At 39.8% G+C, this 19,849-nt stretch overlaps 1 protein-coding gene across 1 annotated transcript in view; it reads left to right on the plus strand.

The window, feature by feature from the left end:
- The window catches only part of LOC140144478 (SHC SH2 domain-binding protein 1 homolog B-like), a 74,756-nt gene that overhangs the window by 32,003 nt on the left and 22,904 nt on the right, over positions 1-19,849 (plus strand). The gene's annotated exons all lie outside the window — the stretch shown is intronic.

Below are 19,849 nucleotides of genomic sequence, written 5' to 3' on the forward strand. Positions count from 1 at the left end.
CTTGGTCCGATTGGGCTGTAATTCATATGGGAGATCAAGGAATATATGGGGAGTGTCCTACGCTACCTTCGGTCGAAATCAGAGGTCGAAGGTCAAAGGTCAAATTTTAAACTTGGTCCGATTGGGCTGTAATTCATATGGGAGATCAAGGAAAATATGGGGAGTGCCCTACGCTACCTTCGGTCGAAATTGGAGGTCGAGGTCAAAGGTCAAATTTTAAACTTGGTCCGATTGGGCTGTAATTTATACGGGAGATCAAGGAAAATATGGGGAGTGTCCTAAGCTACTTTCGGTCGAATGCGGGGATCACATTTGGTTGCGATTGGTAAAGGATTGGGCTCAAAATCCGCGAAAATGTGAATTTTCAAAAATCCACAGTGCCCAAGTCAGTGACCATCTATCTATCTATACTATAATAATCATGAGCTCTGTCTGTGTGTCCGGCTATGCGTTTCGTCGCGCTTCGCCGCATCAATGCGATATTTGGGACATGGGTAGGTGCCAGGAAAAGCATGTTGACCGTGTGGTTTTGAAGGTCATCAGAGGTCATTGGAGGTCAAGGTCAAAGGTCAAAATTTTGACCGATGGCGAACTTTGGCCGATCGGGCCCAAACTTGGTGGCTGGAATCCTTGATACGAGGGGATTATATGCCCGAAATTAAATCGAGGTCAACCGAGGTCAAAGGTCATTCACGGAGGGTCAAATGTCAAACTTTGCCCGATCAGGCTCAAACTTGGTGGGTGGAATCCTTCGTATGAGGAGAGCATGAAAAACATTATATGGAGGTCATCCGAGGTCAAAGGTCAAAGGTCATGGATTTCAAACTTTATCCGATCGGGCTCAAACTTGGTGGGTCGAAACCTTCGTATGAGGGGAGCATGAAAAACATATGGAGGTCATCCGAGGTCAAAGGTCATGGATTTCAAACTTTGTCCTATCGGGTTCAAACTTGGTGGGTGCAATCCTTGATACGAGGGGAATATATGTGCAAAACAACATTGAGGTCAACCAAGGTCAAGTAGGGGCTAAATTTAAACTTTACCCTATTGGGCTTAAATTTGATAGGTGCAATCCTTCGTATGACTGAGGGGAGCATGAAAAAAATTGCACCAAGGTCATCCGAGTTGAAAGGTCATCTGCAGTCAAACAGTATCGCTATCATGCCAGTGCTCTCACAGCATCTGTGCTCTCACAGCCGCAGGTGCACTAGTACTAATAAAATAATGAGCGGTCTCTATCTGTCTGTGTGTCCGGCTATGCGTTTCGCCGCGCTTCGACGCATCACTACGATATTTGCGCCATGGGTAGGTGCCGGGAAAAGCATATTGACCGCGTGGTTTTGAAGGTCATTGGAGGTCAAGGTCAAAGGTCAAAATTTCAAACTTTGTCCGATCGGGCCCAAACTTGGTGGGTGGGATCCTTGATACGAGGGGAATATATGCCCAAAATAAAGTCGAGGTCGACCGAGGTCAAAGGTCATTACGGAGGGGTCAAATTTCAAACTTTGTCCGATCGGGCTCAAACTTGGTGGGTCGAAACCTTTGTATGAGGGGAGCATGAAAAACATTATATGGAGGTCATCCGAGGTCAAAGGTCATGGATTTCAAACTTTGTCCTATCGGGTTCAAACTTGGTGGGTGCAATCCTTGATACGAGGGGAATATATGCGCAAAACAAAATTGAGGTCAACTGAGGTCAAAGGTCATGTAGGGGCTAAATTTAAACTTTGCCCTATTGGGCTTAAACTTGATAGGTGGAATCCTTAGTATGACTGAGGGGAGCATGAAAAAAATTGCACCAAGGTCATCCGAGTTCAAAGGTCATCTGGGGTCAAACAGTATCGCTATCATGCCAGTGCTCTCACAGCATCTGGGCTCTCACAGCCGCAGGTGCACTAGTACTAATAAAATAATGAGCTCTGTGTGTCTGTCCGGCAATGCGTTTCACCGCGCTTCGATGCATCGTTCCAATATTTCGGACATAGATGGGTACCAGGCGGGCGCTGTTTATCGGGTAGTTTTGAAGGTCATCGGAGGTCAAGGTCAAAGGTCATGGATTTCAAACTTTGTCCGATCGGGCCCAAACTTGGTGGGTAGAATCCTTGATAGGAGGGAATATATGCGCATAAAATAAAATCGAGGTCAACCGAGGTCAAAGGTCATTACGGAGGGTCAAATTTCAAACTTTGTCCGATCGGGCTCAAACTTGGTGGGTGGAATCCTTCAGTATGAGTGGAGCATGAAAAACATTATATGGAGGTCATCCGAGGTGAAAGGTCAAAGGTCATGGATTTCAAACTTTGTCCTATTGGGCTCAAACTTGGTGAGTGGAATCCTTGATATAAGGGGAATATATGTGCAAAACAAAATTGAGATCAACCCAGGTCAAAGGTCATCTAGGGTCAAAATTTCAAACTTTGCCCAATCTGGCTAAAAGTATTCTCCATATCATGGGAGCATGAACAAAATCAAACCAAGGTCACTCGAGGTCAAAGATCGTATGGGGTCAAATGTTACGAGTATGTCCATTGGGCTTAAACATGGTAAAAAGAATCATTGATATGTCAGGAACATGTCATAAAGTCAAAAACGGTCAAGCAGTATCGCTATCATGCATCTGATGCCCTAATAGCTACAGGGCCATTACAGCTACAGGCGCACTAGTGGTATAAACAATTGCACTTGCTGCCTGTGTTCTGTAAATAGCTCTGATGCATTCTGATACATGTATGTACTTGAACTTGGTAAAATCTATATTAAGGCAATGTCTTCCACTGTGGGTTTAGAAGGAAGAAAGAAAGAGTAGTCAGTGAAACAAGTAAATATATAAATTAGTTAATTTAATTAACTACCGGTAATTAAGTAATGTCATCTGAGGTCACAGGTCATCCAACAGGTCATCTGCGGTCAAAGGTCATATGGGGTGAAACAGTATCCTATCAGCTGGATTGGGCTTAAACTTGGTACAATAAATTGGAGGAATCGGTCTCAATAAAAGTCCCTATAGCATTAGGCCTATACCATTTGTATAGTAAGATACCGGCATATTGAGCTTAATAATCATTTACGCACACGGGTATAGCTCTAGTATTTACTAAAAATCATAGGGAATTTATTAATAGAGGATATATCATGCCTACCACGGATCATAATTTGGTGGAGCTAGGCTCACATTTATGCAATGAAATACAAACTTATAATCTTCTCTTATGGTAAAATATATGCAAGAATAGCCATTGGATTTGTATCATTTGTGGTTTGTTAGGTTTTCAAGTTGTAAACTTGTGTTAATTTTAATATGTGTAAAAATGCTCTCTAAACTTATCTTTTTGTCTTTTTTTGCCTCTGGTTTAATTTGCCTGTTCCATGCACTTTTGTATTACTTACTTGATTCATGTCATCAGGGTCTGTCATTTTTGCAGGATTTGTAATTGGTCATTTATGGCTATCGAGCTTCATGTTTTGGGATACTATCTAAAACAACACAAATTTCAGATATAAAATATCACTGGGGTTATGAGAAAAATATGAGTTTTCTTCTGATACCAAAATTTGCATATTACATTCAAAACAAAACCTATTCTACAGGCCCAACCGACCCATATACAGATTTATTAAGAAAGGCCACAAATTGGAAAGATGATAAAAACATAAAATGAAAGAGCAAGTCAGGGGAGGAAAAGGAGAGAGGAATGTGAGATTGCAGAGGAGATTGTGAAAATAATGTCTATGATTTCCTGAGGCACACCCCCTCCCCACTGATACATTGCAGGTCCGCAACATCATCAAGAGCATGGTGATTTTTAAAGTGTCACATTATTGTGGACCAGTGTAACATCGAAGTTTTGAATTTGACTTTGGACGTGTTGTAGGCCTACATCATCATCAGTCGGCTGCGGAGCAAGCGACTACAAGCTTTCTCCAACTAATGCGATCTTGGGCAAGCGAAACAATTTTGTTTGGCTGCAGCATCCCTTCAGTATCTCCCAGGAGGTGCTGGACATACTGTAAGTACAGTGTTCATGGCCGTCCGGTTTCCTCTTCCCATGTGGTGGAATATAAAGCGCATATTCTTTCACAGGCTCGCCATCTTCAAGACGCAGTATATGGCCGAGAAATTTGGCAACCAGTGGAGTGGTGTTGGTCAGGTTGTAGATGGTTTCGTTGGAATCCGATCCACAAGCTTGATGTTTAACATGACTCTGTAGCAAGATGTTGCAAATGCATTGATCTTGTTTTCCATGTCCTTGGTAATTACCCATGACTCGCACCCGTACAGAAAGACAGTAACACACATTGTCTGAAACAGCTTGATTTTTGTTTCGATTGGCAGGGACGGGCTTCTCCAAAGGCGTTCCAGTTTCCAGAAAGCTGCCCAGGCTAGTGCTTTTCTTCTTTTTAGGTCTCCAACACTAGAGCCCATCTTGGAACCCAAATACCTGAAGTCTGTGACATGGTTGATGGTACTACCATAGACTTCAAGTGCTGGTTGGGCGTTACAGTTTGCAGTCATATATTCTGTCTTAGGTGCGCTGATTACAAGGCCTAGATCTGCTGCTGCAGTTGCAGTCCTAGTAAGCTGTGACTGGGCCCGTTCTATGGAAGATTCCAGCAGGGCAATATCATCAGCAAAATCCAGGTCATTCAGCATCTTGGCAGGATACCTGCTTGACCGATGTGGGTAGGTAACAATTCCAGCGTCAATTCCAGAAGTTGATTTCATCAGAAGGTAGTCTACCAGGATAATAAACAGGAATGGTGCCAACACATCACCCTGAAGCACTCCAGTTGTTACTTGGAAAGGCTCTGAGATACTGCCATCTACCATAACGGCACTATTGGAGTCTTTGTAGAGCACCTGGATGGCATTGACCACAACCTTTGGTATTCCATAATGCCGCAGATTGTACTCCTGGCAGGTGTTGACCAGACGCTCACCATTGTCATTTGTTGAATCATGGTAGCAATGTGGACCAATGACCCAAGGATGGGAAAGATGACTGTCTGTTCCTATTCTGGCATTAAAATCGCCGAGGATGAGATGGATGTTGTCAGTGGCGGATCCAGGAATTTTGAAAAGGGGGGGCACAAACTTAGAACCATTGGCGCGTCAGCGGCGTACGTCGCGCTTGCGCGACGCAGGGGGGTGTCTGAGGGGGGATGTGCCCCCCTCAGAAATGAGAAACTTTTGCAAAATGAAGACCTAATTGAAGCTATTTGGTGGACCATTTTGGCACTATTATTGTGTAAAATTTTAATTTGAAAAAGCTGAAAATTTGCGAAATGAAGGTCCAATTGAAGTCATTTGTCGACAAGCTATTATTGTGCAAATTATTGTTTTAAACATAAAGGGTCGGGTGTCCAAAACAGAAGCGAAATGTTAACTTCTTTATGCATACGCAGGGGGTGCCTGAGGGGGATGCGCCCCCCTCAAAAGTGAAGACAAAATGAAGACATAGGCCTAATTGAAGCCATTTGGTGGACCATGTTGGCACTATTAATTATTGTGTAAAGTTTTAATTTGAAAAAGCCGAAAATGTGTGAAATGACGGCCTAATTGAAGTCATTCGTCGACAATTTTCCACTATTAATGTGTAAATTATTACTTTAAACATTTCGGGTCTGGTGCCCAAAGCAGAAGTGAAAATGGCAACTTCATTACCACCCCGGTATGCATACGTAGAAAGGGATGTTCCTCCTGAGAAGTCGGAAAATTTTGCTTAATGAAGGCCCAATTGAAACCATTTGGTGGAAAATTTTAAGTCATTCGTCAACAAATTTACACTATTGTGTCAATTATTGCTTGAAACATAAAGGGCCTGGTGTCTAAAGCAGAAGTGAACTTCAACTTCTTTATGCATACACAGGGGTGTCTGAGGAGGGATGCCCCCCCCTCCAAGAAGTTAGAAAATATGTGAAAATGAAGGCACAATTGAAGCCACTCGTAGATTACTGTAGGCCTAATTATATTGCTTAAACAACATGTTTAAACATAAAGTGTACTGAAAGCGGTCACCTGTTTATCTCTCCTCAGAAGTTGGAAAAATTTTGCAAAATGAAGGTCCCATTTAAGTCATTTGGTGCATCATTTTTTACACTTTTATCATTGCTTAAAACAAAAAAGGCCCCAACTATTTAAATATTACACTTGTCCCGGGACTGGTCCCGATTGACATTTTATCAGGCCTAGCATGCACGGATTAGTGTTGAAGTCAGCATTGAGTCCGTCATTATACTGATGTTGGTGATAAAATGTGATGGGCCCTGCGTATCGGCGGGCCCGCAGTAATTTCACAGGCTTTTGGGCAGAGGACCCGCCTTCAAGCAATGCCTAAAATAATCATAGATAAGTATATAGGCTTGGGCCCACTCAATTACGTGCAAATATTTTCTCACCCGGTCTTCTCCATTTACTCCTCTTTTCTTTATCTCATTTTCGCACTTTCTCTTCTCTCATTTTTTTAGCCGTGAAGGGGGCGGGGCACGGGCCAGTGTGCCCTTCCATCTTGATCCGCGCCTGGTCCAAAAAAGAAGCCTATTATGTTGACGTCTTTATCCATACGCGGAGGGAGAGTGTCTGAGGGAGGATGCGCCCCCTTAATATTTGGAAAAAATAAAAAATAAAGGCCAAATTGAAGCCAATTCATGGACCATGAAAGGGGTACAGTCCGGTGTGCCCTGCATGGATCCGCCACTGGCATGGGAGGCGGTGATGTAAAAATGAAAAGCAAAACAAAGGGGTTTTATTTAAAAATAAAAAAAATTAGGACCCTCGAAAGGGGGGCACGGGCCGGTGTGCCCATGCCTGGATCCGCGCCTGGATGTTGTGTCTTTTCATACCATCCAGGTGGTCAGATAGAGATGAATAGAATTCCTCCTTGTCAGAAGATGTTGCGCACTCAGTGGGTGCATATACAACAGTGATGCTGAACTGAGGGTTGCCATGGAATGTTACAAATAGTATCCTCTCGGAAACAGCTTCAACACTCTTAAGGGCTGGGGTATGAGCGTTTGGACAGTATTTATTGTGGGACATTAGAGCACATCAGACATATCGAATTGCATTCTGAATACGAAGAATGTCATTCTGATATCAAATAATTTTGATTTTTGAAATTGCAATTTAATACACATTTTATGGCAAATCATTACAAATTGATATTTGTGATATTTAACATTACTTGAAGTAAACTTTATAAATCTGATGATTTATACTTAAAGTGTATGTAGGTGGGATGAAAAGCCGACGATCAATTGAAAATTTTGACCTTTTTGTATTGAAGATATGGATTTTTTTCCCAAAAACACCAAAAAAATTAGGTCTTTTTGGGAAAAAAATCCATAACTTCAATATGAAAAGACAAAATATTCAATTAACAGTCAACTTTTCCTCCCTGCTACATACACTTTAAGAATATATCATTAGATTTATATAATTTACCGAGGACTGTTATATATCAAAAATTTGAAAAATATCAAATTTTATAATTTGTCATAAAATTTGTATTATATTGTGATTTTCAAAAATGAAAATTATTTGATATCAGGAAGACATGCTTCAGTATTCAGAATGCAATTCGATAGGTCCGAGGTGCTCTCATGTCCCACAAAAAATACTGTAATAAAACGTTAATAAACGCTCATTTTAGATCCCTTAAGACATCTGTGAATGTGCTTGGACATGACCAGACCAACTCCTCCGTGCCTTTGCTTGGTATCAGAACTGAATGATAAAACCCAGTTCCTATCATCTGACCAAAGTTCATCGGTTGGGCTTGGGGTAATGAGACGATGTTCTTGAATTCCGGCAATGTCAATACCTGCATCAGCACAGCCCATGAATAGCTGATGCATTTTCCCTCAGATATTACAAGAGGTTTGAAGGTGACAGGCGACAATAATCAGGGCCAACAGTTTGTGATGGTGTGCCGAGTTCCCGCTGGTCCGTCATGAAGTCAACAGTAGACTGCCGCTCATCTACCCTCAGTATTTTCGAAGATTTGCTTGTAGTTTTCGTAATCATGAATTTTGCTGGGAATTATTTTGGTCCAGTCCCAGCAGCTTTACGGGTGATCAGCCCTGTTTCAGCTTATTTCTGGACACACAGCAGCCGAAATCTACCAATATGTAGTAGTTCGCCCCTGATCTGGAACATGTTGGCCACTGTTGGAAGGTTGACTAATGATGACATGTTCAACACCAGGCTAATGACCGTTGAGAAGTAAATCTTCCTCTTCCGCTCTTTGGCCCATGATGAAGATTTAGAGCCATTGGGATAGGCTACTCCAATATGGGCAAGTTTTTTGGAGACTCTGAGCTGCCCAGTAATCAGAGTCCCCCTCTTGGCCTCATTGATGTAGTCCAAAGGAGAGCGAAGCAATACGTTTGGCATCAACTTGGATGCAGGAGCTGCCGGAAGGTGTTGAAGTTCATTCACCAGACCGCCTTAGGGGCTCCACTCCGGATTTGTGTAAGGTTTACTCCCTAGCCTTTGCCTCTCCCGAGGCGCTCACAAGGCAGTGAGGTTCATCCACATTTCTACACAAAACTCTATGATTGGGACAGGAAGAAAGAAAAGATGAAGAGGATGAGGTAAGAATAGACACAACACAAGCTGGCACCCACACTAGCTTTTACCCAACAAAAGGAAATGGACGATGATGTCCGTCTGTGGACAACCTTTTAGTCCACAGTCCGGATTTAATTGACGGCATCTCCCATTTCCTGATGCCCGTGTGGGGTTACGCTGTCACCTTCACACTGGGGATCTGTGTCCTGTACCGCCAGTGTGAAATGATTTATGTACCCATCAGTACTGGAATTCAGTGCCTTTACCCTAGTATGTGGAATAAGAACTCCCATCCTCTACGAAACTCAGGACGGAAGCTCCAATCCAAAAACAACACCAGACAATAAAACAAGCTACCAAGCCAACTAATTTGGCTCACCTTTCCTAACCAGCTGTGTTGCGAAAGGAAGTTTCAAGGTAGAGAAGGTAGACAGATAGAAGGATGAAAAGTAGAAAAGGATGAAATATAGAGTAGTATAGGCAGGAGCATCCAAAAGGGACAAAATATAGTACCCATTTGGAGAAAAACCAGCATAGATGGAAAGAATTGGCAAAAAGGCCTACATCCTAGGCGAAATGTCAACCGTGCTAGCATGGTCAACCATGGTCAACCATGGTCAAAACATGGTTGACCATGGTTAACTATGGTCAGCGATGATCAGCCATGGTGGCTTGACCATGGTCAATCATGGTTGCCATGGTCACCATGGTATACCATGGTCGACCTTGCTTTAGCATGGCCGAGCATGGTCAGCCATGGTCTTCACCTCACTTGACCATGGTTGACCATGGTCACTTTTGGCATATACCATGGTCAACCATGCTTTATCATGGGTGAGCATGGTCAGCCATGTTCATCACCTCACTTGACCATGGTTGACCATGGTCACTTCAAGTATACCATGGTCAATCATGCTTTAGCATGGGTGAGCATGGTCAGCCATGGTCATCACCTCACCTGACCATGGTCACTTCAAGTATACCATGGTCAACCATGCTTTAGCATGGCTGAGCATGGTCAGCCATGGTCATCACCTCACCTGACCATGGTTGACCATGGTCACTTTTAAGTATACCATGGTCGACCATGCTTTAGCATGGCTGAGCATTGTCAGCCATGGTCATCACCTCACCTGACCATGGTTGACTCTGGGTAGTGAATGAGAAAAAGCGCCCTCTGTTGTTATTAATCTTATTTAATGCGTATTTACAACGTTGTGAATAAATATTTGACACCATAGAATATAAAAACTAGTAATTTGATAAGTTAAAATAAGATTTTTAACGGAATAAATCTAAATAATATGATTATGCAGTTTATTCCGTTAAATATTTACCCCATAATTTCCCTCATCTTCAGGCCCTGCCCTCTATCGGGTGCTAATTTAAAGTTTAAGCTTGATTGCTCTTGATTGCTATTGTTTCTTAACCATGGTCAAACATGCAAATTTTTGACCATGGTTGACCATGGTCACTTTAGATAGACCATGGTTGACCATGGTCTCTGGCCGTGGTGCCATTTTTCAAAAACATGGTTGACCATGGTCTAAAACATGGTTGACCATGGTCAAAAACATGGTTGACCATGGTCAAAAACATGGTTGACCATGGTCAAAACCCTGGTTGTTGAACTATGGTTGACAATGGTTCAACCATGGTCAAACATGCTAAGTTTTAACCATGGTTGACCATGGTCACTTTAGATAGACCATGGTCAAAAGGTTAACCATGGTTGACCATGGTCTCTGGCCGTGGTGCCATTTTTCAAAAGCATGGTTGACCATGGTTTGACCATGGTCAAAACCCATGGTTGAACCATGGTTGACCATGGTTAACCATAGTTCAACCATGCCTTTTTCGCATAGGATACATGTATCCTTCCTTTTAAAATATAATTATTACAATGAGACATGAGCGAGAGCGGCGCTTGACCACTTCACATTACATTTCATGGGTAAACAATATGATATTTACTTCGCAGTGTATAGTCGTGCGGAAGATTCTTTTCATGCTCATTCAATGGTATAGAAATGGCCTTGATGCATGTGGAATAGGGAAATAACAAAAAGATAGCTCCGAAATCTCAAAATCTGAAAACACCAAATTAAAGGTGTAGGATACTTGGTTCTTATTAAAGTTCTGAAGTTTTATTATGTCTATTTTCTTATATATTTTTTCTTATTTTTTACTCCATATTTGTGCCTGTATCTCAATTCCAAATTTGCCACCTTTGGCCCCCATGGACCAGAACGTGTCACATGTATGTGTTACATTTTGGACAAAAAGGGAATGGAATATAATAAATTATACTTCTAGATGCATTAATAATAAAGAATAGTAATGATAGACTTGGGTGACTTGATTTACTTAAAAAGCTCATTTACAGCAGCAGCACTTGTTTGCACATATTATTAAAGGCCTGCCCTATTCAGTGATTTGTTCATCCGGATGATCATGAAAATCATCAAAATTCAGATTTTGGCACCTTTGTAAGAGTCATAGATGTGCTAACATAAGCTAACGTAGCCTGTTTGTGGTTAAGCGAAAGCCATGTTAAAGCCAAAATAAGACGTTTTACATGAATCTGTAAATTTAGATAAATTATATTTATATACATATTTGAATATTATTGGTATATATATTTTTTTTTTGCCAAATATATCATTTCAAAAATACTTATTAATGACAATTTTAATGACTTATCCTTCACTTTTAGGCAATTTATTAACAATTTTAATTGTTTACACCTTTAAACAAAATTTGATGAAAAAAACAAATTGTGATAGGCTGAAAGTGAAAGTGAGTCATGTTTAGGATCAATATACTTTCCCTATACAGTATGGGGATAAACAACTTATTTGGGTGAAATAATTCCTGCATTTTCCCTGAAATGTCCTTTATTGTGCAGCGTGTGACCCATCACCCAATTTTAAGGGATTTATTGAAACCTGCCATTGAATCTTTTGTTTGCATTCACCAACTCACCAACTCAAAACCTAGCTGTAGCTAGTTATGGTACAGATTTGATTTATGTAGGCCTGGGTTTAACACAAGTTTGCCTGTTAGCAGTTGAGAGTTTTAAACAAGTCAGACAAGTTGTAATATGAATTGACTGAGTACCTAGTTCAGTTTGTAAACGAATGTCCATTCAACAACTCCTCCTATACCTTTGTACAGGCGCCAACCGTTGTTAATCCGTGATGAACCCACACTTTTATTGAAGCGTATACGCGAACGCGAAGCGAGACTACGCGTTACGCGAGTGCGTAAAATTCGTCATGCCTGGAACCTTTGTGCGTATGCAAGCTTACAAGTTGAATTCAGTATTTTTCAGGTAGCGGCTAAACTTTGCCGTTATTTCTATAGTTTTATTGCTGATATTAACAGAGAAATCATCGAAGTTTTTGTAAGACTTAGTGACAATGATTAACTGACATTTCCTCGTAAAATAATCGTGAATTATACGATCTTTAGCTTCTTTTCGTTGTTGAAAGGATTCAATCATGTTTCACCGTTGTTCATCACCGTTTAACAACTCGCGTCCGGCGCGTCTGCGTGGTTTACTTCACTCGGGCAGCTAAAGCTGCCCTCGCGAAGTAAACCAACGCCGCATCGTTGTTAAACGGTGATGAACAACGGTGAAACATGATTGAATCCCTAAGTATCCAATCTCCAGCCAACTTCACAGTATTCATTTTTAGCTAGTTTTGTTTCATTTTAGCTAGTTTTGTTTCAAAGTGCTTACATGTAGTTGTTTATATTGTTGTGGTTTAAACATCTCCTTTGTGCTATCCAGCAATATAATATCTTTAAAAAACAGTGAACGGTGTTAAATGCTGCAAGGTATTCGGATATTCTGCTTTTTGCATTTTGCTGTGTTTAAAAAAATTGGGCAGATAGAATTTTAATTTGCACTGATGAATTTGAAGCAAAAAATCTCATTAACTATCTAATGTAACAGACTACCTAAATGTTTCACTTGCTTCCAAAACTGAAACAAGTGAAAAAGTGCAGGTGTGTGCTTTCACAATTGGGTCTATTAATTCACAGGAGTCTGTGAATTCACAGCGCTCCTCAAAATTGAATTGTGAAACTGAGGCATATTAGGAACTTCTTTTTTGTAAATGGCTTATTTGTACAAAGTAAGCTAGAGAATTTTTAGTGGTGGGTGCTATTTGAGGAATTTTTCGTGAAATTGACAATATTATTGAAAGTTGCCTAAATTTTGCCAAATTCTATGTGATTTTGCAATTTTTGACACTTGAGTGCTGGGTGCTAGAGCTTGTTTATCAGTGGTGGGCTCTAAATCTGAACGCCGGGCTCTGCCACCCGCCGTAGCTACATCCCTGCCTGGCATATGATAATGTGTTCCAAAATTATTGCCATTGAATTACACACAGTTTCTATTGAGACTATCACCAAAATATAGCCTCATGTATAATTCAATTATTATTTTAACCATGGAGAGTTCAAAAGGACATACATATTGGTATTCTGCACCCATAACCAGTCTATTAAAGCATGAATTGTTTGCACATTGCTTGTATTAAAATTTATGTGAAGTTTGCAGGTGACAGGAATTCGCAAAATTTCATGCTTACAAATATTTATTTTTCCTAAAAGAAAATGTGTCAATTTCATAAATATTATATGCTGCAAAAGTTTTGTGCTGCCAAAATATTGTGCTCCACAGTATGTGAACATATACTGATGTATTTAAAAAAAATTTCGAAGGCACTGAACCGAAATGAATACAAGTAATAATTGACAAAGTAACTTTTTATCATAAATGGTAACGTAATTGTGACTTCATAGTTCTTGTGCATAAACCAGGCTAAGTTACCGTTGTCAGGTGTATCATAATACTGAGAGCATATTCCATTTTTAACACAGGAAATACATTAGATTCATTATTGCATGTGCGAAGAGAATACCTAACGATGATGATGTTGATAATAGTGATGATGATGGCAGTAATTATTGCAATTAATGTTGTTATTATTATATTATAATTATTATTATTATACTAGCAGTATTTTTTTAGTATTATTTTTATTGCCTGCTTTATTACAGAAAATACACCCCCAAAATGTAATGATTACTCCCTAATGATGAAATGAAAGTACATACATTTGACTTTGTTATTATACCTGAATGGGCTTGCATTTCTACCATTTCTATGGTGCATGTTGACTGTTGAAACGGTCCACCCGCTTGTGTTTTCAAATCACATGTTCAACGGATTAACAGAATGGAGTATAAGATGGTCACTTCAATTTTCTGTGTATCAGCACTGTTACTGATAAGTGATGCTGATGGTAAAAACACAAAACCTGTTATATACAAACCCAGCGTGAAACCTGTAGAGCTTATACAGGGTAAAAAAGGCGCGGTCAACGGAGAAGAGTGTGCAGAGGTGTGTGGATTCTGGTCATGTACAACTTACTATTGTCCAGGTGATGGTATCTGTTGCACACCTGGGAGTCCAGAAAGTAAATGTTGTCCTGCTAGTCATCCTTTGTGTCTGCTGGCATATGGAGTCTGTTGTCCAGAAGGGGAACCTGAACTCTGTGGAGAGAACTGTTGTTCATCTACAAGTATTTGTTGTAAAGACGGTGAGACTTGCTGTGACAATGAAGAAACTTGTTGTGGAGCTGAATGCTGTCAAGATGACTTTGTTTGTTGTGGTGATAAAGAGCAAGACAATTGTTGCAAGACAAAGGATGAATGTTGTGGGTCAGAGTGTTGCAAGGAAACTGAATCATGTTGTACTGGTAAAGATCAAAATGGACAAACCAAAAAGACTTGCTGTAGTAATGGCATGTGCTGTAATGATGACAATGCTGAGTGTACCCCTTCATGTGAGTCACAGTTTGATGCATTTCCCTGTGATGATGCAAACAATGCTGGCAAATTCAAAGTTGATGAAACTATAAACTTGAGGCCAGACTGTATTAACTATGAAGAAGAGGGAGATGGGATGGTTTATCGCATACTTTACCCGCACGAATCGTGTGATGATGGGATAGTCGCTAAAAACCCAAGGGAAATATGGACAAAGATGTTTACTCATGTTATGTGTGGAAGTCGAGATTACTTCAAAGGTCCATATATATCAACCACCTCCACTCTGGATAATGAAAGGTTTGTGGAGCGATATCTGACACGTGCTAGAATTGCGGGATTCCAACTGGTTAGAATTGATACTCGTATGTTACCAGCAGCTGACTGTTGGGTTGCTGCTGACTTGAACAACGAGGTGGTGCGTAATTGGCAGATGTGGAATCAGAACGAGGCTGCTAGTGCAGAGGCTAAACGTAGGGCTATACAGGCATGCGAGGTTCTCCTGCAATGTACAGTAACTGGTCGCATACCATGTACAAACATTGACTACCCACCTTATGCTTATGTAGAGAGCTATGATGAAAAGAAAGATGAATTGTAACTTTGGACTGTAAAATATGTAACACATCTCTGCTGTGTCTTGCTTGTGTTAGAAGTTTAAGAAATTAGGTAGAAAAAAATGGACTTATGTACGTACATTGATCCCTCAACAGAAGAAAGAAAACATTTTATTTTATTTTTTTCTTTATTTTTGTTGTTGTGGGGGGGAGCATGACAATGCATACCCAAAAAGATTTGCTGGATTATTTGCATGGTGACATGGACAATAGAAAATAGATTTTTAAAATAATATTATATAGATGTATGCTACGTAGTACGTATGTATTCCAGAGCAAAATGTTTTTACTCCTGTTATAATTTAGTCAACAGCAATGTATATATAGCTTGTTTTTGCTGCTGATATTTCTGTCAAAATGTAATACATAATACATTAAATGTAAGGCAATTTAAGCAATTGAATACCTGAGTGGAAGAAGGGCCCAACTCCAATTTTTGACAAAAATGAGTTAGACCCAGCATTTTATTGCCAACAGACTGTTCTTCCTTGTGTGTATAAGATGAGCCAAAATCCACTCTCTAAATAGTCTTCCACGTACACTTAATCATGATTTTCATGGAAGAAAGGCCCAACTCTATGGAGTTGGGCCCTTCTTCCAAGAAGAATTTTGTTCATCCATGAAATCTGCTTTTCACTCAATAAACTTTCTTGCTAACATATAGGCCTACAATGTATACTTCCACTAATATACTGCAAGGGCCAGTTAATTCCGTAAGCAGTTGTGTTATAAATGGCTATAGAAATTTGGTAATTATCCATTAATTGCACACTTTGACAGAAATTTTATATGGCTTAAGTTGAATGTGTTAAAATCGAAAAAGCTGAAATATGTGCTCTTTTGTATTACAAATTTACAATGTACTGTACCCTGCTGTCCATACTTTCAGTTTAGGCACTGTCAGTGAACTTATGAATTAGAGTAATCTGATTTCTTTCTATAGTCTAGCAGAGCTCGGCTAGACTTGTATAATTTTAGTAGTTTCTTTTTCTTTCTTTCTTTCTTTCTTTCTTTCTTTCTTTCTTTCTTTCTTTCTTTCTTTCTTTCTTTCTTTCTTTCTTTCTTTCTTTCTTTCTTTCTTTCTCTATGAGTTATAAAATATTGGGCTGGACTACGTCTCATCCAATATTTTAAAACTCATAGCACGATTCAATAAATATGGGCTTAATCAATCCAATTTTATATCAAACTTGCGCAAAAGCTCCACAACCTTTACATTTGATATGACCCACGTCACGCATGAAAATTTGGCTAAAAAATGTGATTTTTACCGAAAATTGCTTTAAAATTCAATATTTCATGCCTATTATGTGCTGTGATGATCAGAATATAATGCCAAAAGGGCTCTGAGCATTATGCTCATATACGATAGTAATTGGATTTGGCTTAAACATGGAGGAGGGGTCTGTTTTGGGGTCAAAAGGGGTAAAATTCTAAAGTTTGTCCAATTTAATTGAAAATTAGTATTATGTTATCTTGATATGATTCAAAATATGTTGGAGGTCATTTCAAGGTCACCAGAGGTCAACCAAATGTCAAAATGATTCATTGTTTAGTTCTTTTAAAATTACTGTCATTCTTTTCGTTGTGATTTTGGTGTTGTGTTTCATTCCTGTCTGATTCTTTTCTTTTCTTTCTTTCTTTCTTTCTTTCTTTCTTTCTTTCTTTCTTTCTTTCTTTCTTTCTTTCTTTTCTTTCTTTCTTTCTTTCTTTCTTTCTTTCTTTCTTTCTTTCTTTCTTTTTTCTTTTTTTTTTCTTTCGTTTCTTTCGTTCCTTTCTTTCTTTCCTTCGTTTCTTTCGTTCCTTTCTTTCTTTCCTTCTTTCTTTCTTTCTTTTTTTCTTTCTTTTTTTTTTTTTTCTTTCTTTCTTTCTTTCTTTCTTTCTTTCTTTCTTTCTTTCTTTCTTTCTTTTCTTTTCTTTTTCTTTTCTTTTCTTTTCGTTTTTCTTTTCTTTCTCTTTTCTTTTTTCTATTTCTTTCTTTTTTTCTTTCTTTCTTTCTTTCTTTGCTTCCTTCCTTAGTACTTTCTTTGTTTCTTTCTTTTCTTTCTTTTTGTTTTTTCTTTCCTATTTTCGTTATTTCCTTTGCATTGAATGGTCTCTTTGGTAATACTTGTTTTTGTTAATTTTCTTTGTTCTTTTTCTTTGTTTATTATTATTCTGGTTTTTTTTAAATTATTTCATTCTTTCTTCTTTGTTTCTTTGTCTTTCATCCTTTCCAAAGTTACAGAGAAAAATCTGTATATTAACATTGCATTTTGTAATCAGCTATATAATAAATGATGTAGATTGAGTGAAAATGGTTTATTAATGGTTTATTAAAATTCATTGTAAAATGAAATAAAATGAGTACATGTACAGTGTTTTATTTGGATTTTTTAAAATCATTAGGTATCCTTAATTTTTCAGGTCTGTTAGAGCCGCTTTACTTTTTACCTGCATGTCGCTTCACCTTAAAAAAATCACAGTGACCAGCATCCCATTTGGAGGTGGAGGGGAGTAAAATGCCCCACAGGGAGGGAGTAGCTTCCCCCAGGCCCACCTCAATTTTGATAGGGTAGGGGATGATGAGGCTGTTAATTGTTTAATTGTCCCATTTTTGTGTGTTTTCAGTAGAGTTATTCTGGGAGTAAGTCAGACTGATGATTTAATGTGGCGTCAAAGGGGGTCACAGTGGTTAAGGTTGGGTCAAGGGATGGCCCATGGATGGGCAAAGTGTCAGGGTGGATCAATGGGTGTCATGGTGGGTCAGTCAAGGGATGTCAGGGTGGGTCACAGGGTGTCAGGATAGGGAATGATGAGGCTGTCAATTGAGCTGTTAATTATGTAATTGTCCAATTTTGGGGTAAGGGGGTAGGAGTGGGGTAAGTCCCAAGTGGTAGGAGTGTTGGGATAAGGGTAATGTAAAGTGTGGTGTTGCGGGGTAGTTGTTAGGGGTGGTCTAGAGCAGGGGTGTGGGGTAGAGTAGTGGACAGGGATAAGTAGGGTAGAGGTAGGGGAGGTGGTGTGTAGTGGACATACTAGGTAGTCCCAGAGCTGTCAACTCTCACACATTGAGTATGATCGACTCATGCATTTGTTCACTTTCTCACACTCTCCTAACCCTAACCCCTTCGCTGGCCAGCGAAACTGTGCCTATATATCACTTAGGGCGATTGCGTCATCACACCACGTGGGATGCATGCACGAACAACACATATATCAAGTAGTATTTTGTAGTATACCGTCCTGTTAGGGTTAAGGAAATAAAATCTCACACCAAGGTAGTAAATGTCATGCCAAGGTAGTCAAAATAAATGGTTGTCCCTACCCCACCCCCTTTTTTTTAAAGATTCTCGGATCCCTAGCGCCCTGACTGAAATAATCATGGGTCAAAATGAAAAAATGTCAACAAACAATAATTCCGTCCTGGTACGCCACAGCTCGACAGTAAATGGAAGAGATTTCATACTTCTAGTCCAATAAAACAGTACTCACGGTGGACGTTTCAAAGTCTTGCAGACTTCATTTTCAACACTGATGTTGTTGTGATGATCTTCTGTTTACCGCTGATGATACAGGTTGCTTAGCAACTCGGTTGCCAGTTGGTTTTCCAAGAAGATCGTCAAATGCATGAGTAAGATTGTATTGCCCCTCGTCCCTGTTCATGATGTTGTCTTGCTTCCTGACCTGAATTGCCTCCTTCTAGTCTATAATGTGATCTTTGTCCATAACAGTATCTCACTCTAAACAATTCCAAAAAGTTGACAGCCCTGGGTACCGGGTAGTCCTACCAGGTTGCGGGGGGGGAGATAATGTGTTCTTCCATAATCCATACTATTAACTTCATTTGCCCAAGGTACGGTAATCACAAACTCAGGTGATCAAGCGAGGCAAAAGTGGTTCAGTAACCCAGGCCCGTAAGCAGGATTTATTTGGGGGGCTGATTTTGATAAAGTGGACTTTTTTTCAAAATTTGGACCTTCACTAGGGAGTGGATTTTGTAAAAGTGAACTTTTTTCCAAAATTTGGACCTTTTTTGACCAAAAAGGTGTAAAAAAACACAATGGTACTTTTTGGGCATTTTGGGATTTGGGTGGGGGAGCCTTCCGCCCCACCAGCTTCCCTGGTTATGAGCCTGCAGTAACCTTACCCCAGTAAAACTGGAGTAAAACATTAGGCAGGAGGTCGATTTACATGGTATGAACAAAGTTAATTTCATTCTTACCCCCCAGGTATGTGGTTCTTTTACATGGTATGAATAAAACAGTTAATTTCATTCTCCATGGTGGTTATACAGTGTTGTTTTTGTGTGGGAGTTTGGGAAGGTTCCACCCCACAAATTAGCTGAATATGGCCCGTGACACCCCCCCAAATAAATGATCCTTCCCCACTCACAGTGGTGTTGGCAGGCAGAGTCTTAGCTAGAAATTGAGGGTTGCCCATCATTTGAATAAAATTGCCTGTCCTAATTTGACCTTTAAAACATTTACCAGACATCTATAGCCCATTGGGGGCCTCAAAGAGTTCAAATATGTGCTGATATGGCCTTGTTCTACAAATTGGGTCTACTAAAAAGGTCAATTAGCTTCTCAAAACATACAATTTATAATATAGCATCTGTCAAAGGCATTAATTTTGCCCGTCCCAGGAGCAAACTGGCCGTCTAAAATGACGGCCAGATGGGTGGCTAGCTAAGACCCTGTTGGCAGGGGGATCATCACTCTCCCCATATTTTGTGATGGCATGTGTTGAGAATGCATCCGTTATAATAATAGGTACAGGCTGAGTCAAAAAGAAGTAAACTCATGTTTGAGGGGTTGTAACTCGAGATCTGCAAGGA

The sequence above is a fragment of the Amphiura filiformis genome, chromosome 2 (assembly GCF_039555335.1).
Source record: "Amphiura filiformis chromosome 2, Afil_fr2py, whole genome shotgun sequence".
Taxonomy (NCBI): domain Eukaryota; kingdom Metazoa; phylum Echinodermata; class Ophiuroidea; order Amphilepidida; family Amphiuridae; genus Amphiura; species Amphiura filiformis.